Consider the following 24379-nt stretch of genomic DNA (forward strand, 5'->3'; position numbering starts at 1 on the left):
CGCGTCTCTCGCCACGCATCAGGCTCGGCATCGCTGCGCTCGGCATTTGCTAAACCGAACATTATGCTGCCATTGATAGTAAAGAAATGGAGGGCTGGGAAAATGCAGGGGCGTTCTGCCAGATTAACATACTTTAGCCGAATGCGCTTGCGCAGCGTGCACACCCCCTCCTCCAGCTGATTCCAACGCGTCCACGTGACTTCCGGTGCAGCTACATCACTTCCGGGTATAGACTTTTGTCCGGGTATAGAAAAGTGGCAGAACACCGGCATTGAGCCCCTAGGACGGAACTCTATGCCAGAAAAGAAAAACGCAAGTGTGAAAGCACTCTAATGCGGCGGTCCCCTAACGCCGGGCCGCGGCCCAGGACCGGCCCGGCGGTCAGAATAAAACTAGAACATGTCCCGTGTACTGCACATAGGGTGGCGGAGCTGGAGCGGTGGCATAGCCGTGCGAGGTGAGCCAGGACAGGAGAGGGAGTAGTCCCGTCTGGGAGGCAGAGGCAGTGGAAGAAAGAAGAGCCTGCCTGAAGATACTGAGTGCCGTCCCGCGTGCCTGCTAAGTTAGGTGAGGGTGGTGGTGTCATCATGACCAACTGCTGCTCCCTATTGTAAAGTTGACCGTGTGCCCCCAGACTACTGCTCTTTCCCCATTGACTATAATGAGGGCAGAGTTCCAGCAAGGCATGGCAAAAGGCTGTCAGAATAAAACTAGAACATGTCCCATTTACTGCACATAGGGTGGCGGAGCTGGAGCTGTGGCATAGCCGTGCGAGGTGAGCCAGGACAGGAGAGGGAGTAGTCCCGTCTGGGAGGCAGAGGAAGAAAGAAGAGCCTGCCTGAAGATACTGAGTGCCGTCCCGCGTGCCTGCTAAGTTAGGTGAGGGTGGTGGTGTCATCATGGCCAATAATAAGCTCTAAGTAGCCAGATACAAAGGGCCACAGAACATCCAGCATTCAGGCAAACTGCATTAAACAGCATGCAAGTGAAGCTTATTGTCTGCATCCCTGGTGGAGTAAGGCAGTCACAGGGTTAATATATATATATATACAGTACAGACCAAAAGTTTGGACACACCTTCTCATTCAAAGAGTTTTCTTAATTTTCATGACTATGAAAATTGTAGATTCACACTGAAGGCATCAAAACTATGAATTAACACATGTGGAATTATATACACATTATATACATATAACAAACAAGTGTGAAACAACTGAAAATATGTCATATTCTAGGTTCTTCAAAGTAGCCACCTTTTGGTTTGATTACTGCTTTGCACACTCTTGGCATTCTCTTGATGAGCTTCAAGAGGTAGTCACCTGAAATGGTTTTCACTTCACAGATGAGCCCTGTCAGGTTTAATAAGTGGGATTTCTTGCCTTATAAATGGGGTTGGGACCATCAGTTGCGTTGCGGAGAAGTCAGGTGGATACACAGCTGATAGTCCTATTTAGGCAAGAAAAAAGCAGCTAAGTAAAGAAAAACAAGTGGCCATCATTACTTTAAGAAATGAAGGTCAGTCAGTCCGAAAAATTGGGAAAACTTTGAAAGTGTCCCCAAGTGCAGTCACAAAAACCATCAAGCGCTACAAAGAAACTGGCTCACATGCGGACCGCCCCAGGAAAAGAAGACCAAGAGTCACCTCTGCTGCGGAGGATAAGTTCATCCGAGTCACCAGCCTCAGAAATCGCAGGTTAACAGCAGCTCAGATTAGAGACCAGATCAATGTCACACAGAGTTCTAGCAGCAGACACTTCTCTAGAACAACTGTTAAGAGGAGACTGTGTGAATCAGGCCTTCATGGTAGAATATCTGCTAGGAAACCATTTAATGTGGATAAGTGCAAGATAATGCACCTGGGGCGTAAAAACCCAAGGGCAGAATATAGAATATTTGACACAGTCCTGACCTCAGTATCTGAGGAAAGGGATTTAGGAGTAATTATTTCAGAAGACTTAAAGGTGGGAAGACAATGTAATAGAGCAGCACGAAATGCCAGCAGAATGCTTGGATGTATAGGGAGAGGTATAAGCAGTAGAAAGAGTGAAGTGCTTATGCCGCTGTACAGAACACTGGTGAGACCTCACTTGGAGTATTGTGCGCAGTACTGGAGGCCATATCTCCAGAAGGATATAGATACTCTAGAGAGAGTTCAGAGAAGAGCTACTAAACTGGTCCATGGATTGCAGGATAAAATTTACCAGGAAAGGTTAAAAGACCTTAACATGTATAGCTTGGAAGAAAGAAGAGACAGAAGGGATATGATAGAAACTTTTAAATACATAAAGGGAATCAACTCGGTAAAGGAGGAGAGCATATTTAAAAGAAGAAAAACTACCACAAGAGGACACAGTTTTAAATTAGAGGGGCAAAGGTTTAAAAGTAATATATGGAAGTATTACTTTACTGAGAGAGTAGTGGATGCATGGAATAGCCTTCCTGCAGAAGTAGTAGCTGCAAATACAGTGAAGGAGTTTAAGCATGCATGGGATAGGCATAAGGCCATCCTTAATATAAGATAGGGCCAGGGACTATTCATAGGATTCAGATATATTGGGCAGACTAGATGGGCCAAATGGTTCTTATCTGCCGACACATTCTATGTTTCTATGTTTCTATATTGCAAAAATCCACAGCACTACCACTCAGAATTGAGGGGTTACCGCTGGCACCCACTTTACAGCTGGCAAAGGAGTGCTGCCCTACTTTTGATGTGTGATTTATATATATATATATATATATATATATGTAGCTAGTGGCAGGGCCGGCGTCATAACCCGGCATCCCCGGGCAAGTGCCGGGGCCCAATGCTCCTGGGGGGGCCCACTGAGCTGCTATGAGCACTTCCATCAATACAGATGGGAGCTCTCACTGCTGTCATTTCACTTACGCAGTACCCCTTTGGTGGGCTGCAGAGACTCAGAACACGCCCCCTCTACACAGGACACGTGCTGCCTGAGGAGAGAGACCGCAGGGCTGGAGCTGGAGCAGAGAAGTGTGAAGACAGTCTGTGAGTGAGTCTGCACTGTGACTGTCTCTTGTCTGTGGGACAGAAGGGGGGACTTTTCGATCTGCTGCTGCTTCATTCTATTTAGTTGTGTTACTGTTTCATTAAGCAGTTTGTCTCCATGACACCTGCCCCCCCCCCCCCCCCCCCCCACATATCCTGTCCTATCTCATCCTCATGGAGCCCCTGTTGTCTCCTTTCCTCCCTCATGTATCCAGAGCTCCTGTCCCACCCTCCGATCTCCTGTTGCTGCCCTGCACAGACCTCCTGCCCCTACTTCTTGTATGAATCCCCCTTAGAGCCCCTTCCACCTACTTGCTGTGTCCACCCCTCCTGTCCATCCAGGGCCCCTGTCTCACTCCTCTGCCTCTCATTATGGTGGCATCTGAACAGCATTCACCATAGGACCTTCTAACGTCACAGGGTCATGTCACTGTGCCCTCCACCCCGTACTGTGCCCCTTTATACCCTGCATTGTGCCCTCTTACCACACCCTGTGCAGTGCCCATAGTCATTCCCTGTACTGTGCCCTCTTATACCCTTTTATCCGGTCACTGTATGGTGGTTTTATCATTGTATGGCGGTGTTATCACTATATGGCGGATATATGCATATAAAGTACCTGCGCCCCTTCTCAGCTCAGTTATATTACCCCACTGTATAATGTACCCTACTCCTCAGTTATATAACTGAGGAGTATCAGGGTACATTATACAGTGGTAATATAACTGAGGGATATCAGGGGACATTATACTGTGCTTAATATAGCTGAGGGGTATCGGGGTACATTATACAGTGGTAATATAACTGAGGAATATCAGGGGACTTTATACTAGGGCTAATATAACTGAGGGATATCAGGGGACATTATACTGGGCTTAATATAGCTGAGGGGTATCGGGGTACATTATACAGTGGTAATATAACTGAGGGATATCAGGGGACATTATACTGGGCTTAATATAGCTGAGGGGTATTGGAGTACATTATACAGTGGTAATATAACTGAGGAATATCAGGGGACATTATACTGGGGCTAATATAGATGAGGGGTATCGGGGTACATTATACAGGGGGTAATATAACTGAGGGATATTAGGGGACATTATACAGGGCTAATATAACTGAGGGCTAGCAGGGGACATTATACAGTTGTAATATAACTTATATATTACCCCTGTATAATGTCCCTGATAGCCCTCAGTTATATTACCCCTGTAAAATGGCCCCTGATAGCCCTTCTCAGTTATATTACCCCTTGTATAATTTACCCTGATACCCCCTCAGTTATTTTACCACTGTATAATGTACCCTGATACCCCTCAGTTATATTACCCCCTGTATATGTATAATGTCCCCTGATACCCCTCCTCAGTTATAATACGCTCTGTAAGATACCCTGATAGTCCTTAGTTATAGACAGAGCATTTCTTCTGCTCACACAGGTTAAATAAAATAGCCTGTTCTATAAGCACCACATTATTTTCTGTCCCCCGCCACAAAACAATATGGAAGTGCCCATCCCGAGACCAGGCTCTGGATCCGCCACTGTCCAGTCCCCCGCCATTAGTGATCTGAAAAGTGCAGGTACCCACACACTGTCCCACAGATGGGGTCACCTATTATTAATCTGAGGTACATGGTGTTATTACATTAGTACCCCCATGTACCTCAGATTAAAAGTAAGTGGCCTCCAATCACCTCATCAAATAATGGGCAACATTGGGTTAACCATTAATGTGAGGTACACATAATGAGGTTACTTAGTGTTAATGTGAGGCACATGCAGGTCCAACTTGATAAAGCAATGTGGCTCATATTAACAGCAAGTTACTCCAGCATGTACCTGATGCCATTAACCCCATGTTGTCCATTATGTTAAGCGGGGTACTACTTGACGAGGTTGCTATTAATATGTGGCACATTGTTTCATTAATTTAGACTCCATGTGTCTCACATTAATAGCCAGTAACCTTATCATACTGTAGTACCCAACACCAACCCACACATTAACCCCATGCTGCTCAAAGTCCATTATGTCAGGAAGTACTTGCTGGTGTTACTATCAATATGAGGCTTTATCCATTTAGACCTCTATTTGCTTCACATTAATAGTAAGTGACCCCATCAAGTACATCCTCGCATAATGGTCAATTGATACTTTGCAAAAAGTAAAAAAAAAAAAATACTCACACATTTACCCCATGCAACATGTGGTTAACGTGAGTATTTTTTATTTTGTTTTGCATGTTATCAAATTGGTGTTGTAATACTTTTTTTGGCATCAAACTCAAAATTCTGGTATTAGAGAAGACTTCATCCCTGCTCAGTGGCCGTTGTATTCGCTCTAGTCTAGCTGAGATGCCGTACAATTGCTGGGGACCTCTTCAAAGCCAGTGAGAAGATGAGCTGTTCTTGCAAGAATGACCTAGTCTCGCAAGAACAGCTCATCTTCTCCCTGGCTGTGAAGAGTTCCGCAGCAATTGTACGGTGTCTCAGCTAGAGCAAATTCAACATCCACTGAAAAGGGAGGAAGTATCTTCCTCCCTGAACCTAGAATTACAGATTTTTCAATATACGGCGCTGCCTATACCTATACTATGCTACACTACATGCCAATCACAGCTTGACAAAGGGCGTATTCACTGTTGCCCAAAATGTAACAGCAGTATGTGAATATCCATATGTGGTGGTTCTCCAATAAAATTTATTCTTAATTGCAGGATTTATTAGGGCCATGCGACAAATAGGAGAACAAGAATAGTGCCTGTGAACTTGTGTATAAGTCAAGTGATTACATACTAGGCGCGAAATAGAAACGGCTATATTCAGGGGAAGAACAGTAACAAGTGGACAGAATAAGTTTAATTTCTCACTTGTGCACTCCACGCACAGATAAAATAAAGCCACAAGCTATTAACTAGAGTTGAGCGAACACCTGGATGTTCGGGTTCGAGAAGTTCGGCCGAACATCCCGGAAATGTTCGGGTTCGGGATCCGAACCCGATCCGAACTTCGTCCCGAACCCGAACCCCATTGAAGTCAATGGGGACCCGAACTTTTCGGCACTAAAACGGCTGTAAAACAGCCCAGGAAAGGGCTAGAGGGCTGCAAAAGGCAGCAACATGTAGGTAAATCCCCTGCAAACAAATGTGGATAGGGAAATTAATTAAAATAAAAATTAAATAAATAAAAATTAACCAAAATCAATTGGAGAGAGGTTCCATAGCAGAGAATCTGGCTTCCCGTCACCCACCACTGGAACAGTCCATTCTCAGATATTTAGGCCCCGGCACCCAGGCAGAGGAGAGAGGTCCCGTAACAGAGAATCTGTCTTCATGTCAGCAGAGAATTAGTCTGCATGTCATAGCAGAGAATGAGGCTTCACGTCAGCCACCACTGCAACAGTCCATTGGCATATATTTAGGCCCAGCACACACACAGGCAGAGGAGAGAGGTCCCGTAACAGAGAATCTGGCTTCATGTCAGCAGAGAATCAGTCTGCATGTCATAGCAGAGAATCAGGCTTCACGTCAGCCACCACTGCAACAGTCCATTGGCATATATTTAGGCCCAGCACACACACAGGCAGAGGAGAGAGGTCCCGTAACAGAGAATCTGTCTTCATGTCAGCAGAGAATTAGTCTGCATGTCATAGCAGAGAATGAGGCTTCACGTCACCCACCACTGCAACAGTCCATTGGCATATATTTAGGCCTAGCACACAGGCAGAGCAGAGAGGTCCCGTAACAGACAATCTGGCTTCATGACAGCAGAGAATCAGTCTGCATGTCATAGCAGAGAATGAGGCTTCACGTCACCCACCACTGCAACAGTCCATTGGCATATATTTAGGCCTAGCACACAGGCAGAGGAGAGAGGTCCCGTAACAGAGAATCTGTCTTCATGTCAGCAGAGAATCAGTCTGCATGTCATAGCAGAGAATGAGGCTTCACGTCAGCCACCACTGCAACAGTCCATTGGCATATATTTAGGCCCAGCACCCAGGCAGAGGAGGGAGGTCCCGTAACAGAGAATCTGTCTTCATGTCAGCAGAGAATTAGTCTGCATGTCATAGCAGAGAATGAGGCTTCACGTCAGCCACCACTGCAACAGTCCATTGGCATATATTTAGGCCCAGCACACACACAGGCAGAGGAGAGAGGTCCCGTAACAGAGAATCTGGCTTCATGTCAGCAGAGAATCAGTCTGCATGTCATAGCAGAGAATGAGGCTTCACGTCAGCCACCACTGCAACAGTCCATTGGCATATATTTAGGCCCAGCACACACACAGGCAGAGGAGAGAGGTCCCGTAACAGAGAATCTGGCTTCATGTCAGCAGAGAATCAGTCTGCATGTCATAGCAGAGAATGAGGCTTCACGTCAGCCACCACTGCAACAGTCCATTGGCATATATTTAGGCCCAGCACCCAGGCAGAGGAGGGAGGTCCCGTAACAGAGAATCTGTCTTCATGTCAGCAGAGAATTAGTCTGCATGTCATAGCAGAGAATGAGGCTTCACGTCAGCCACCACTGCAACAGTCCATTGGCATATATTTAGGCCCAGCACACACACAGGCAGAGGAGAGAGGTCCCGTAACAGAGAATCTGGCTTCATGTCAGCAGAGAATCAGTCTGCATGTCATAGCAGAGAATGAGGCTTCACGTCAGCCACCACTGCAACAGTCCATTGGCATATATTTAGGCCCAGCACACACACAGGCAGAGGAGAGAGGTCCCGTAACAGAGAATCTGGCTTCATGTCAGCAGAGAATCAGTCTGCATGTCATAGCAGAGAATGAGGCTTCACGTCAGCCACCACTGCAACAGTCCATTGGCATATATTTAGGCCCAGCACCCAGGCAGAGGAGGGAGGTCCCGTAACAGAGAATCTGTCTTCATGTCAGCAGAGAATTAGTCTGCATGTCATAGCAGAGAATGAGGCTTCACGTCAGCCACCACTGCAACAGTCCATTGGCATATATTTAGGCCCAGCACACACACAGGCAGAGGAGAGAGGTCCCGTAACAGAGAATCTGGCTTCATGTCAGCAGAGAATCAGTCTGCATGTCATAGCAGAGAATGAGGCTTCACGTCAGCCACCACTGCAACAGTCCATTGGCATATATTTAGGCCCAGCACCCAGGCAGAGGAGGGAGGTCCCGTAACAGAGAATCTGTCTTCATGTCAGCAGAGAATTAGTCTGCATGTCATAGCAGAGAATGAGGCTTCACGTCAGCCACCACTGCAACAGTCCATTGGCATATATTTAGGCCCAGCACACACACAGGCAGAGGAGAGAGGTCCCGTAACAGAGAATCTGGCTTCATGTCAGCAGAGAATCAGTCTGCATGTCATAGCAGAGAATGAGGCTTCACGTCAGCCACCACTGCAACAGTCCATTGGCATATATTTAGGCCCAGCACACACACAGGCAGAGGAGAGAGGTCCCGTAACAGAGAATCTGGCTTCATGTCAGCAGAGAATCAGTCTGCATGTCATAGCAGAGAATGAGGCTTCACGTCAGCCACCACTGCAACAGTCCATTGGCATATATTTAGGCCCAGCACCCAGGCAGAGGAGGGAGGTCCCGTAACAGAGAATCTGTCTTCATGTCAGCAGAGAATTAGTCTGCATGTCATAGCAGAGAATGAGGCTTCACGTCAGCCACCACTGCAACAGTCCATTGGCATATATTTAGGCCCAGCACACACACAGGCAGAGGAGAGAGGTCCCGTAACAGAGAATCTGGCTTCATGTCAGCAGAGAATCAGTCTGCATGTCATAGCAGAGAATGAGGCTTCACGTCAGCCACCACTGCAACAGTCCATTGGCATATATTTAGGCCCAGCACACACACAGGCAGAGGAGAGAGGTCCCGTAACAGAGAATCTGGCTTCATGTCAGCAGAGAATCAGTCTGCATGTCATAGCAGAGAATGAGGCTTCACGTCAGCCACCACTGCAACAGTCCATTGGCATATATTTAGGCCCAGCACACACACAGGCAGAGGAGAGAGGTCCCGTAACAGAGAATCTGGCTTCATGTCAGCAGAGAATCAGTCTGCATGTCATAGCAGAGAATGAGGCTTCACGTCACCCACCACTGCAACAGTCCATTGGCATATATTTAGGCCTAGCACACAGGCAGAGCAGAGAGGTCCCGTAACAGACAATCTGGCTTCATGTCAGCAGAGAATCAGTCTGCATGTCATAGCAGAGAATGAGGCTTCACGTCACCCACCACTGCAACAGTCCATTGGCATATATTTAGGCCTAGCACACAGGCAGAGCAGAGAGGTCCCGTAACAGACGATCTGGCTTCATGTCAGCAGAGAATCAGTCTGCATGTCATAGCAGAGAATCAGGCTTCACGTCAGCCACCACTGCAACAGTCCATTGTCATAAATTTAGGCCCAGCACCCAGGCAGAGGAGAGAGGTCCCGTAACAGACAATCTGGCTTCATGTCAGCAGAGAATTAGTCTGCATGTCATAGCAGAGAATCAGGCTTCATGTCAGCCACCACTGCAACAGTCCATTGGCATATATTTAGGCCTAGCACACAGGCAGAGGAGAGGTTCATTCAACTTTGGGTAGCATCGCAATATAATGGTAAAATGAAAATAAAAATAGGATTGAATGAGGAAGTGCCCTGGAGTCCAATAATATATGGTTATGGGGAGGTAGTTAATGTCTAATCTGGACAAGGGACGGACAGGTCCTGTGGGATCCATGCCTGGTTCATTTTTATGAACGTCAGCTTGTCCACATTGGCTGTAGACAGGCGGCTGCGTTTGTCTGTAATGACGCCCCCTGCCGTGCTGAATACACGTTCAGACAAAACGCTGGCTGCCGGGCAGGCCAGCACCTCCAAGGCATAAAAGGCTAGCTCTGGCCACGTGGACAATTTAGAGACCCAGAAGTTGAATGGGGCCGAACCATCAGTCAGTACGTGGAGGGGTGTGCACACGTACTGTTCCACCATGTTAGTGAAATGTTGCCTCCTGCTAACACGTTGCGTATCAGGTGGTGGTGCAGTTAGCTGTGGCGTGTTGACAAAAGTTTTCCACATCTCTGCCATGCTAACCCTGCCCTCAGAGGAGCTGGCCGTGACACAGCTGCCTTGGCGACCTCTTGCTCCTCCTCTGCCTTGGCCTTGGGCTTCCACTTGTTCCCCTGTGACATTTGGGAATGCTCTCAGTAGCGCGTCTACCAACGTGCGCTTGTACTCGCGCATCTTCCTATCACGCTCCAGTGCAGGAAGTAAGGTGGGCACATTGTCTTTGTAGCGTGGATCCAGCAGGGTGGCAACCCAGTAGTCCGCACAGGTTAAAATGTGGGCAACTCTGCTGTCGTTGCGCAGGCACTGCAGCATGTAGTCGCTCATGTGTGCCAGGCTGCCCAGGGGTAAGGACAAGCTGTCCTCTGTGGGAGGCGTATCGTCATCGTCCTGCCTTTCCCCCCAGCCACGCACCAGTGATGGACCCGAGCTGCGTTGGGTGCCACCCCGCTGTGACCATGCTTCATCCTCATCCTCCTCCACCTCCTCCTCATCCTCGTCCTCCTCGTCCTCCAGTAGTGGGCCCTGGCTGGCCACATTTGTACCTGGCCTCTGCTGTTGCAAAAAACCTCCCTCTGAGTCACTTCGAAGAGACTGGCCTGAAAGTGCTAAAAATGACCCCTCTTCCTCATCCTCCTCCTCCTCCTCCTGGGCCACCTCCTGTTCCATCATCGCCCTAAGTGTTTTCTCAAGGAGACATAGAAGTGGTATTGTAACGCTGATAACGGTGTCATCGCCACTGGCCATGTTGGTGGAGTACTCGAAACAGCGCAACAGGGCACACAGGTCTCGCATGGAGGCCCAGTCATTGGTGGTGAAGTGGTGCTGTTCTGTAGTGCGACTGACCCGTGCGTGCTGCAGCTGAAACTCCACTATGGCCTGCTGCTGCTCGCACAGTCTGTCCAGCATGTGCAAGGTGGAGTTCCACCTGGTGGGCACGTCGCATATGAGGCGGTGAGCGGGAAGGCCGAAGTTACGCTGTAGCGCAGACAGGCGAGCAGCGGCAGGATGTGAACGCCGGAAGCGCGAACAGACGGCCCGCACTTTATGCAGCAGCTCTGACATGTCGGGGTAGTTGTGAATGAACTTCTGCACCACCAAATTCAGCACATGCGCCAAGCAAGGGATGTGCGTCAAATTGGCTAGTCCCAGAGCTGCAACGAGATTTCGCCCATTATCACACACCACCAGGCCGGGCTTGAGGCTCACCGGCAGCAACCACTCGTCGGTCTGTTGTTCAATACCCCGCCACAACTCCTGTGCGGTGTGGGGCCTGTCCCCCAAACATATGAGTTTCAGAATGGCCTGCTGACGTTTACCCCGGGCTGTGCTGAAGTTGGTGGTGAAGGTGTGTGGCTGACTGGATGAGCAGGTGGAAGAAGAGGAGGAGGAAGCCGAGAAGGAGGAGGTGGCAACAGGAGGCAAAGAATGTTGCCCTGCGATCCTTGGCGGCGGCAGGACGTGCGCCAAACAGCTCTCCGCCTGGGGCCCAGCTGCCACTACATTTACCCAGTGTGCAGTTAGGGAGATATAGCGTCCCTGGCCGTGCTTACTGGTCCACGTATCTGTGGTTAGGTGGACCTTGCTACAGATGGCGTTGCGCAGTGCACACTTGATTTTATCGGATACTTGGTTGTGCAGGGAAGGCACGGCTCTCTTGGAGAAGTAGTGCCGGCTGGGAACAACATACTGTGGGACAGCAAGCGACATGAGCTGTTTGAAGCTGTCTGTGTCCACCAGCCTAAATGACAGCATTTCATAGGCCAGTAGTTTAGAAATGCTGGCATTCAGGGCCAGGGATCGAGGGTGGCTAGGTGGGAATTTACGCTTTCTATCAAATGTTTGTGAGATGGAGAGCTGAACGCTGGCGTGTGACATGGTTGAGACGCTTGGTGACGGAGGTGGTGGTGGTGGTGTTGGTGGTACATCCCCTGTTTGCTGGGCGGCAGGTGCCAACGTTCCTCCAGAGGCGGAGGAAGAGGCCGAGGCGGCAGCAGCAGAATAGGCCGAGGCGGCAGCAGCAGAAGAGGTAGCAGGGGGAGCCTGAGTGACTTCCTTGGTTTTAAGGTGTTTACTCCACTGCAGTTCATGCTTTGCATGCAGGTGCCTGGTCATGCAGGTTGTGCTCAGGTTCAGAACGTTAATGCCTCGCTTCAGGCTCTGATGGCACAGCGTGCAAACCACTCGGGTCTTGTCGTCAGCACATTGTTTGAAGAAGTGCCATGCCAGGGAACTCCTTGAAGCTGCCTTTGGGGTGCTCGGTCCCAGATGGCGGCGGTCAGTAGCAGGCGGAGTCTCTTGGCGGCGGGTGTTCTGCTTTTGCCCACTGCTCCCTCTTTTGCTACGCTGTTGGCTCGGTCTCACCACTGCCTCTTCCTCCGAACTGTGAAAGTCAGTGGCACGACCTTCATTCCATGTGGGGTCTAGGACCTCATCGTCCCCTGCATCGTCTTCCACCCAGTCTTGATCCCTGACCTCCTGTTCAGTCTGCACACTGCAGAAAGACGCAGCAGTTGGCACCTGTGTTTCGTCATCATCAGAGACATGCTGAGGTGGTATTCCCATGTCCTCATCATCAGGAAACATAAGTGGTTGTGCGTCAGTGCATTCTATGTCTTTCACCGCTGGGGAAGGGCTAGGTGGATGCCCTTGGGAAACCCTGCCAGCGGAGTCTTCAAACAGCATAAGAGACTGCTGCATAACTTGAGGCTGAGACAGTTTCCCTGGTATGCATGGGGGTGATGTGACAGACTGATGGGGTTGGTTTTCAGGCGCCATCTGTGCGCTTTCTGCAGAAGACTGGGTGGGAGATAATGTGAACGTGCTGGATCCACTGTCGGCCACCCAATTGACTAATGCCTGTACCTGCTCAGGCCTTACCATCCTTAGAACGGCATTGGGCCCCACCATATATCGCTGTAAATTCTGGCGGCTACTGGGACCTGAGGTAGTTGGTACACTAGGACGTGTGGATGTGGCAGAACGGCCACGTCCTCTCCCAGCACCAGAGGGTCCACTAACACCACCACGACCATGTCCACGTCCGCGTCCCTTACTAGATGTTTTTCTCATTGTTATGGTTCACCACAACAACAAATATATTATTTGGCCCAATGTATTGTATTCAAATTCAGCGGGATATAAATTTGAGGCCTAGTATTTAGGCGCTGGGTGACCGGTATGGATTTAGTGACAGAATTAGACTTGGAAATGCACAGAAGCGTGTGTGTGAAGTTATTCTGAATGACCCAATGTGCACCTTGAATATTATATACCCTTTTTGGGATAGATTTCAAATAGCTCTGATATAGCAGGAACCACTAAATTATGAAATTGCTAAATTGGGAATTGTACTTCAACCCAGAACAAAAAATGTGCTTTGACGGGCACTAAATAACTTTCCCAGCTACAACAGTACAGCGGTAACGAGAGATTTAGAGGGATTTAAATTTGAGGCCTAGTATTTAGGCGCTGGGTGACAGGTATGGGTTTAGTGACAGAATTAGACTTGGAAATACACAGTAGCGGGTGTGTGTGAAGTTATTCTGAATGACCCAATGTGCACCTTCAATATTATATACCCTTTTTGGGATAGATTTCAAATAGCTCTGATATAGCAGGAACCACTAAATTATGAAATTGCTAAATTGGGAATTGTACTTCAACCCAGAACAAAAAATGTGCTTTGACGGACACTAAATATCTTGCCCAGCAACAACAGTACAGCGGTGGGTAACGAGAGATTTAGAGGGATTTAAATTTGAGGCCTAGTATTTAGGCGCTGGGTCACCGGTATGGATTTAGTGACAGAATTAGACTTGGAAATGCACAGAAGCGTGTGTGTGAAGTTATTCTGAATGACCCTATGTGCACCTTCAATATTATATACCCTTTTAGGGATAGATTTCAAATAGCTCTGATATAGCAGAAACCACTAAATTATGAAATTGCTAAATTGGGAATTGTACTTCAACCCAGAACAAAAAATGTGCTTTGACGGACACTAAATATCTTGCCCAGCAACAACAGTACAGCGGTGGGTAACGAGAGATTTAGAGGGATTTAAATTTGAGGCCTAGTATTTAGGCGCTGGGTGACAGGTATGGGTTTAGTGACAGAATTAGACTTGGAAATACACAGTAGCGGGTGTGTGTGAAGTTATTCTGAATGACCCAATGTGCACCTTCAATATTATATACCCTTTTTGGGATAGATTTCAAATAGCTCTGATATAGCAGGAACCACTAAATTATGAAATTGCTAAATTGGGAATTGTATTTCAACCCAGAACAAGAAATGTGCTTGAACGGACACTAAATAACTCGCCCAGCTACAGCACTAGGGACAGATTTAGCTGGATATAAATTTGAGGCCTAGTATTTAGGCGCTGGGTGACCGGTATGGATTTAGTGACAGAATTAGACTGGGATATGGCCAAAAAATGAACAGACTATTGCTGGTTAAATGCACTTGGTGTGACAGCTTCACCCTGATGTAGGCTTTAGCCAAAAAACAACCACACCATTGAGGGTTAAATGCACTTGGTGACAGGCGCAGCTTGCCCCTGATTTTGTATATGGCCAAAAAATGAACAGACTATTGCTGGTTAAATGCACTTGGTGTGACAGCTTCACCCTGATGTAGGCTTTAGCCAAAAAACAACCACACCATTGAGGGTTAAATGCACTTGGTGACAGGCGCAGCTTGCCCCTGATTTTGTATATGGCCAAAAAATGAACAGACTATTGCTGGTTAAATGCACTTGGTGTGACAGCTTCACCCTGATGTAGGCTTTAGCCAAAAAACAACCACACCATTGAGGGTTAAATGCACTTGGTGACAGGCGCAGCTTGCCCCTGATTTTGTATATGGCCAAAAAATGAACAGACTATTGCTGGTTAAATGCACTTGGTGTCACAGCTTCACCCTGATGTAGGCTTTAGCCAAAAAACAACCACACCATTGAGGGTTAAATGCACTTGGTCGCAGCTTGTGCTGGCGCACCACAAGACACAAAATGGCCGCCGATCACCCCAGAAAAATGAGACTGACAAACGGTCTGTGCAGCCTAAAAACAGTGAGCAATTGAGGATCAGCAGCTCAATGATCCACAGCTGCAGATCGATCAGTTAATCAAGTCCTTTGGAGGAGTTAATCTGCCTAATCTCGCCCTACTGTCGCAGCCGCAACCTCTCCCTACGCTAATCAGAGCAGAGTGACGGGCGGCGCTATGTGACTCCAGCTTAAATAGAGGCTGGGTCACATGGTGCTCTGGCCAATCACAGCCATGCCAATAGTAGGCATGGCTGTGATGGCCTCTTGGGGCAAGTAGTATGACGCTTGTTGATTGGCTGCTTTGCAGCCTTTCAAAAAGCGCCAAGAAAGCGTCACAAAAGCGCGAAGAAAGCGACGAACACCGAACCCGAACCCGGACTTTTACGAAAATGTCCGGGTTCGGGTCCGTGTCACGGACACCCCAAAATTCGGTACGAACCCGAACTATACAGTTCGAGTTCGCTCATCCCTACTATTAACCCTTGTAAAATGAGTAAAAAGCAAACATTGCTGCAGAGTTTTTTTAAAAAGGGAGAAAGATCCAATGATGAGACAGCAGATGAGACAGAAGCAAAAAAAAAAGAAAGCTGCATTTAAAAGAAAATACCAAGAGTCCTACTTAAATTACGGGTTCATCGCAACAGGTGATTCACATGCCCCAAACCCGCTGTGTGTAATATGTGGCGAATGACTATCCAACGAGGCCATGAAGCCTTCAAAACCGCTTCGCCACTTAGAGACCAAGCACCCTGCATCAAAAGACAAGCCTTTGAAGTTTTTTGAAAGAAATAAACATGAATATAAAGGACAGAAGCAATTACTGAAGACCACCTCATCATCAAATGTGTCTGCACTGAAAGCATCATTTTTAGTGGCTAACCGCATTGCCAAGGCTAAGAAGCCCTTTGCTATTGGTGAAGAGTTGATCCTGCCTGCCGCTAAGGACATCTGCCGTGAGCTTTTAGGAGAGGCTGCAGTTAAAAAGATAGCACAGGTTCCTCTTTCGGCTAGCACCATAACTAGACGAATTGATGAAATAGCAGAGGACATTGAGGTACAATTGTTAGAGAGGATTAATAAGTCACCGTGGTACGCAATTCAAGTTGATGAGTCTACTGACGTTGACAACAAGGCAATAATGCTTGTCTTTGTGCGATATATATTTCAGGAGGATGTGCATGAGGATATGTTATGTGCATTATTGTTGACAACCAACACCACAGCTGCTGAGCTATTCAAGTCCTTGGATGATTACATAACAGGAAAACTAAACTGGTCATTTTTTGTCGGTGTATGCACAGATGGAGCCGCTGCCATGACTGGACGGCTTTCTGGTTTAACTACTCGGGTCAAGGAGGTTGCGCCTGAATGTGAGTCTACGCACTGTGTCATCCATAGAGAAATGCTGGCTAGCCGAAAAATGTCACCTGAACTTGACAGCGTTTTGAAAGATGTGATTAAAGTAATAAATTACATCAAAGTACATGCCCTTAACTCTCGTCTGTTCGAGCAGCTCTGTGAGGAGATAGACACTGAGCACAAACGTCTTTTGTTACATACAGAAGTGAGGTGGCTTTCTAGAGGTAGATCTCTGGCAAGAGTTTTTGAGTTACGAGAGCCGCTTCATAGATTTCTTTTAGAAAAAGAATCACCACTTGCTGCACATTTCAGTAGTAAAGAATGGGTTTTAAAACCTGCTTACTTGTGTGACATATTCAACTTGCTCAATGACCTCAATCTGTCACTTCAGGGGAGAATGACAACTGTCTTCAAGTTGGCAGATAAAGTGGCTGCATTCAAAGCGAAACTGGAATTGTGGGGACGGCGAGTCAAAAATAGGGATATTTGACATGTTTCAAACATTAGCAGGGATTTTGGAAGAGACCGAGCCTGTACCTTCATTCTCCCAATTGCTGCACGCTCACCTATCTCAGCTTTTAAAAGAGTTTGAGCGTTATTTTCCAACCACACAAGACCCTCGAACCAGGAAGGAATGGATCCGTGACCCATTTGTGAACAAGCCTGGTGAGGCAACCTTGTCCGTACTAGAAGAAGACCAACTGCTTGAGATTGCAAATGATGGCGGCCTGAAAAGTATGTTTGAGACGTCAAATCTCGCAAGGTTCTGGATTAGGCTACTTTCACACTTGCGTTCAGAGCGGATCCGTCTCAGACGGATCCGCTCATATTATGCAGACGGTGGCTCCGTTCAGAGCGGATCCGTCTGCATTATATTGTAAAAAAATGTCTAAGTGTGAAAGTAGCCTGAACGGATCCGTCCAGACTTTTACATTGAAAGTCAATGGGGGACGGTTCCGTTTGAAGATTGAGCCATATTGTGTCATCTTCAAACGGATCCGTCCCCATTGACTTACATTGTAAGTCTGGACGGATCCGCTTGCCTCCGCATGGCCAGGCGGACACCCGATTGCTGCAAGCAGCGTTCAGGTGTCCGCCTGCTGAGCGGAGTGGAGGCTGAACGCTGCCAGACTGATGCATTCTGAGCGGATCCGCGTCCACTCAGAATGCATTAGGGCTGGACGGATGCGTTCGGGGCCACTTGTGAGCCCCTTCAAACGGAGCTCACAAGCGGACACCCGAACGCTAGTGTGAAAGAAGCCTTAAAGTCAAGGCAGAACATTCTGAGATCTCCACAAAAGCGCTGAAGACTCTGCTGCCATTTCCAACATCCTATCTTTGTGAAGCAGGGTTTTCTACAGTAACAGCAATCAAAACAAGATTACGGAGTAGACTGGACATAAGGAACACACTTCGGGTGTCATTGTCGCCCATCACCCCTAGATGGAACTGTCTTGTTGCACGGAAGCAAGCCCAGTGCTCCCACTGATTCAGCATTATGGTGAGTTGAGTCACATTTAAATAATAAGTGTATTCGTTACATAGTGTTATATATTTTAACATGCACCTTGTGTTTTGTCATGCACGTGAATCAGTCAACCCCGCCCACCCCTAAGCCACGCCCACCCCCTAAGCCCTGCCCCAGAACCCACCCGGTCCTCGGGAAAATTGACTTATATGAAACTGGTCCTTGGTGTAAAAAAGGTTGGGGACCACTGCTCTAAAACATTAGGAGCAAGGGCAGCCTAATAAACATGCTGATATGATGGAGGAGGAGGATGAGAAAAGGAATATTGAACCATATACCCTTTTTTGTGGTGGAAGGGGTGCATGGGAATACAGTGTATTCAATACACCATAAAATCCACATTTAAAGTGACTTTATATTCAGCCGCTTTCCTCTGGTGGAGTAGAGAAATCAGGGGCAATCCAGGCCTTGTTCGTTTTGATAACAGTCAACCTGTCAGCATTTTCAGTTGAAAGACGGATGCGCTTATCAGTTATTATGCCGCCAGCAGCACTAAATATCCGCTCTGACAAAATGCTGGCGGCAGGGCAGGCCAGCACCTCCAAGGTGTAGAGCGCCAGTTCATGCCACGTGTCCAACTTGGACAACCAATGGTTGGAAGGCACAGAGGGATCACTGAGGACGCTGACACGGCCTGCTACGTATCACCATCTTGAAAAACTTTTCTTTCCTTGTGACAATAGGCCACGCATCAGGGTGAGGTTGCTGGCAGGGTGTCATGAAAATGTCCCAGGCCTTGCAGAGTGTTGGCTTGCCTCTGTTGGAACTGCTGTGTGTTCCCCTCGTCTCCCTTCCTCAGTTCCCCAAGGAACTATGTACTCTGCTGCCAGCGTTGTCAGCTGGAAATTTTTTAAGCAATTTTTCCACAAAGACCTTCTGGTATTGCACCATTTTGCTAGTCCTCTCCACCACAGGAATGAGAGACAAGCTCTCTTTGTAGTGAGGGTCGAGAAGGGTGAACAACCAGTAATTGGGGTTGGCCAAAATGCGTATAACGTGAGGGTCACGGGAAAGGCAGCATAACATAAAGTCAGCCATGTGTGCTAGAGTTCCAACAGACAAGTCTTTGGTGTCCTCATCAGACTTCTGTCACTGCCGGCCCTGGGAGACATCTTAGAAGTTCAAATAGATGGAAGACTCAGGAGTCTATCTGACAGATTTCTCTTGTTTTCATTGTTGCTGACAGGTTTCCACCCCTTCGCAGATGCTGCTCATTATCAGTCAGGTGGCTCTTTATATGGAACGCCTCTCACTTGTTTCCCATTTGTTCTTCTGTGGAGTGGTCTGCTTATGTGGTGGTTCTCCTGTTCCAGTTGCTTCTACATAAGTCAGCCATGTGTGCTAGAGTTCCAACAGTCAAGACTTTGGTGTCCTCATCAGACTTCTGTCACTGCCGGCCCTGGGAGAGATCTTAGCAGTTCAAATAGATGGAAGACTCAGGAGTCTATCTGACAGATCTCTCTTGTTTTCATTGTTGCTGACAGGTTTCCACCCCTTCGCAGATGCTGCTTATTATCAGTCAGGTGGCTCTTTATATGGAACGCCTCTCACTTATTTCCCACATGTTCTTCTGTGGAGTGCTCTGCTTGTGTGGTGGTTCTCCTGTTCCGTCTTCCCCCATTTCCACCTTTTCCACATACAAAGTGTCCGCCTTCATTGTGAGCAGCGAGAAGTGGGATGGTTACGCTGATAATAGCGGCATCACCGCTCACCATCTGTGTTGATTCCTCAAAGTTGCGTAAAACCTCACAAAGGTCAGACATCCATGCCCACTCGTCGCTTGTAAAGAGCCGAAGCTGACTGGAAAGGAGACGACCATGTTGCAGCTGGTATTCCACTACTGCCCTCTGCTACTCACAATGCCTGGGCAACATGTGTAACGTGGAGTTCCAGCACGTGCTCACGTCACACAACAATCTGTGAGCTAGCAATTGCCAGCGCTGCTGCAGCGTTGTTAGACCAGCGGCAGCTGTAGATGACTTTCGGAAATGGGCACATACGCGGCGCACTTTCACCAGTAGCTCAGGCAAATTGGGATAGGTTTTGAGAAACCGCTGAACCACTAAGTTGAACATCTGGGCTAGGCATGGTATGTATGTGAACTTGCCGAGCTCCAAAGCCGCCACCAAGTTACGGCCATTATCAGACACAACTATGGCTGGTTCTAGGTTGGGTGGCGAGAGCTACAGCTCAGTCTGGTCCCTTATACCCTGCAACAGCTCTGTGACGATGTGCTGTTTGTCACCTAAACATATTAGTTTAAGAAGGGCTTGTTGACGCTTCCCCACTGCAGTGCTACACTGCTTCCAGCTACTGACTGATGGCTGACTGGTGCTACAAAATAAGAATTTAGATGGGGAAGTGGAGAAGGAGGTGAAGGAGAAGAAGGGGGGGTTACAGCCACTAATGTAGGTGGTGGCGGAAATCCTGATAGAAGTAGGACCCGCAATCCGCCTCAGTGTCCACAAACCTAAATGCCAACATTTCCAGGTCCAGCAATTTGGAAAGGTGCGCATTTAGTGCTATGGCCTGTGGGTGGGTGGCTGGTAATTTGCGCTATCGTTCAAAGGCCTGGGGTATGGACATCTGTACGCTGTACTGGGACACAGAAGTGTATGTGCTAGCTGATGGTGCTTTGCGAAGGTCCAGGTGCAGAGCGGGAGGCATCCGGGCCTGTGTCTTGGACAGGGGATTGGCCAGCACGTAACACAGGGGAAGAGGAGGCAGTGGTGTGACCCGCAGACACTGATTGTGCACCCAGGCGTTCGGCCCACCTATTAGGGCGCTTTGATGCCATGTGGCGGATCATGCTGGTGGTGGTAAGGTTGCTAGTGTTCACGCCCCTGCTCATTTCAGCACGGCACAGGTTGCAAATGACAATTCTTTTATCATCCACACTTTCCTCAAAAAAGCGCCAGACTGCAGAACACCTACCCCTTGGCAAGGGAGATTGCTGCAAGGGGAAGCTCCGGGGAACAGGTGCAGGCCTGTTTGGAGTGGCCCGCCTTCTCCCTTTTGCCACCCCACTGGCTCTTCCAGCCTGTTGCGGTGCTGCAGATCCCTCCCCCTTTGTACTGCTATCCTCGCTTGTCTTGCCACCTTCCCAGGTTGGGTCAATGATTTAATCGTCCACCACCTACTCTTCCACTCCCTCACTCTGGTCATCCTCATGACTTGTTGACCTAACAACAACCTCAGTTATTGACAACTGTGTCTCATCCTTATCAACCTCTTGAGACACTAATTGCCATTCACTTATTAACAACTGTGTCTCATCATCATCATCCACCTCGTGAAACACTAATTGTTGTTCCCCACCATCATCTTCTTGTGACTGTGGATGCTCAAGAGTTTGGGCATCAGTGCACACGATCTCCTCATGTCCCTCTTCAAGCGGGCTTGGCGAGAAGCCCAAATCAAGGAATGGCATTGAAAATAGCTCCTCGTTATATCTGAGTGCGGGTTCACTTGTTTGCCAAGACTCTCCATGGTGGGAGGAAGGAGGATCAGAGTGAGAATTCTGTTGACCAGACTCATTGCTACTGAGACTGGACTTTGTGAAAGACAGGGTGGTGCTTAACCGACTGGAAGCATTATCTGCTGCAATCCAACTGACCACCTGGTCGCACTGATGTGACTTCAAGAGTGGTGCCGTGTGTCACCCTGCAAACTGGGACATGAAGCTGGGTATTGTGGATGAGTGTGTTTCTTGTGCTCTGGCAGCAGGGCTACGGCCTCTGCATGCACAATCAGCAGCACAGCCACTTCCCCGTCCCTTACTGCTCGCCTTCTGCATATTAAATGGTATATATGCTTGCAAGTATGTCACAGGTACAGTAGCGCAGGTTTTGTAAGTGTATGCGCAAATAAATTAAATTGAATGTCACTGATATTTAGGAGGATGTGCAAACGTTATACAGGAGATGTAGCACAGGTAATGTGACTGCAACCAGCAGCGAAAAAATTAGACTGAATGTCACTGATATTTAGGATGCGCAAACTTTTTACAGGAGATGTAGCGCAGATAATGTCGCTGCCACCAGCAGTGAAAAAATTTGACTGAATGTCACTGATACTTAGGATGCGCAAACGTCATACAAGAGATGTAGCGCAGGTATTGTAACTGAGCACAGCGGACACCATATACGGAAAAAGTACACTGGATGTCACAGATATTTTTAGTATGCGCACACATTAAACAGGAGATGTAGCGCAGATAATGTCGCTGTCCGCAGCATCTACGGGAAAAGTACACTGGATGTCACAGATATTTTTAGTATGCGCACACGTTACACAGGAGATGTAGCGCAGGTAATGTCGCTGTCCACAGCGGACACTATCTACGGAAAAAGTACACTGGATGTCACAGATATTTTTAGGCTGCGCACACGTTCCACAGGAGATGTAGCGCAGATAATGTCTCTGTCTGCAGCGGCCAAACAATTTCAAGCTATTTAGCAAAGGTTGCGCTGAAAATATATATTGCTACCACATACAACAATAGTCCTTAAAAGGACTTTTGGGTCTCTAACAATTGCACGCAATTTAGCGCAGGTTGCGCTAATAATATATATTGCTGCCAGATACAACAATAGTCCTTAAAAGGACTTTTGGGTCTCTAACACCATCCCTGCCTAACAAAAAAATTGAATTCAATTCCCTACACCATTGTTTTCCAACCAGTGTGCCTCCAGCTGTTGCAAAACTACAACTCCCAGCATGCCCGCACAGCCTTTGGCTGTCCAGGCATGCTGGGAGTTGTAGTTTTGCAACAGCTGGAGGCACACTGGTTGGGAAACACTGCCCTACACTATCTGTCCCTTCTATAGCAGAGCTCTCCCTGACTAAGATAGGCTAAACCATGTGTCATTGGGTGCTTTATAGCACCCGATGACACGTTCCAGTCAGCTAATTACTGTAATGCCAGTAACCAACATGGCTACGGCATTACAGTGAGTGGCAGTACTTACCTGAACATTTATTGGCTGCGTAGCAGCCGACAAACGTGCGGGGAGGAGACTCGAGCATGGCTCTCGAGCACGTGCGGTATTCGGCCGAACACTGCGATGTGCCGAGCACCGCGATGCTCAAGTCGAACTGGTGTTCGGCCGAGCATGCTCGATCATCACTATTAGTTACTCTATCTTATGCATTGTCATACTGATGCAGTTTGGATACATTTTTTTGCGGTACAGCACTATTTTCATAAATGTATATATACAGTCGTGGCCAAAAGTTTTGAGAATTACATAAATATTGGAAATTGGAAAAGTTGCTGCTTAAGTTTTTATAATAGCAATTTGCATATACTCCAGAATATTATGAAGAGTGATCAGATGACTTGCATAGTCCTTCTTTGCCATGAAAATTAACTAAAGGACCTGCTGAGATCATTTCAGTAATCGTCTTGTTAACTCAGGTGAGAATGTTGACAAGCACAAGGCTGGAGATCATTATGTCAGGCTGATTGGGTTAAAATGGCAGACTTGACCTGTTAAAAGGAGGGTGATGCTTGAAATCATTGTTCTTCCATTGTTAACCATGGTGACAAAGAAACGCGTGCAGCCATCATTGCATTGCATAAAAATGGTTTCACAGGCAAGGATATTGTGGCTACTAAGATTGCACCTCAATCAACAATTTATAGGATCATCAAGAACTTCAAGGAAAGAGGTTCAATTCTTGTTAAGAAGGATTCAGGGCGTCCAAGAAAGTCCAGCAAGCGCCAGGATCGTCTCCTAAAGAGGATTCAGCTGCGGGATCGGAGTGCCACCAGTGCAGAGCTTGCTCAGGAATGGCAGCAGGCAGGTGTGAGCGAAGACTTTTGGAAGATGGCCTGGTGTGAAGAAGGGCAGCAAAGAAGCCACTTCTCTCCAAAAAAAACATCAGGGACAGATTGATCTTCTGCAGAAAATATGGTGAATGGACTGCTAAGGACTGGGGCAAAGTCATATTCTCTGATGAAGCCTCTTTCCAAATGTTTGAGGCATCAGGAAAAAAGCTTGTCCGGAGAAGAAAAGGTGAGCGCTACCATCAGTCCTGTGTCATGCCAACAGTAAAGCATTTAGAGACCATTTATGTGTGCGGTTGCTTCTCATCCAAGGGAGTGGGCTCACTCACAAATTTGCCCAAAAACACAGCCATGAATAAAGAATGGTACCAAAACACCCTCCAACAGCAACTTCATCCAACAATCCAACAACAGTTTGGTGAAGAACAATGCATTTTCCAGCACGATGGAGCACCGTGCCATAAGGCAAAAGTGATAACTAAGTGGCTCGGGGACCAAAACGTTGACATTTTGGGTCCATGGCCTGGAAACTCCCCAGATCTTAATCCCATTGAGAACTTGTGGTCAATCCTCAAGA

The sequence above is a fragment of the Bufo gargarizans genome, chromosome 2 (assembly GCF_014858855.1).
Source record: "Bufo gargarizans isolate SCDJY-AF-19 chromosome 2, ASM1485885v1, whole genome shotgun sequence".
Taxonomy (NCBI): domain Eukaryota; kingdom Metazoa; phylum Chordata; class Amphibia; order Anura; family Bufonidae; genus Bufo; species Bufo gargarizans.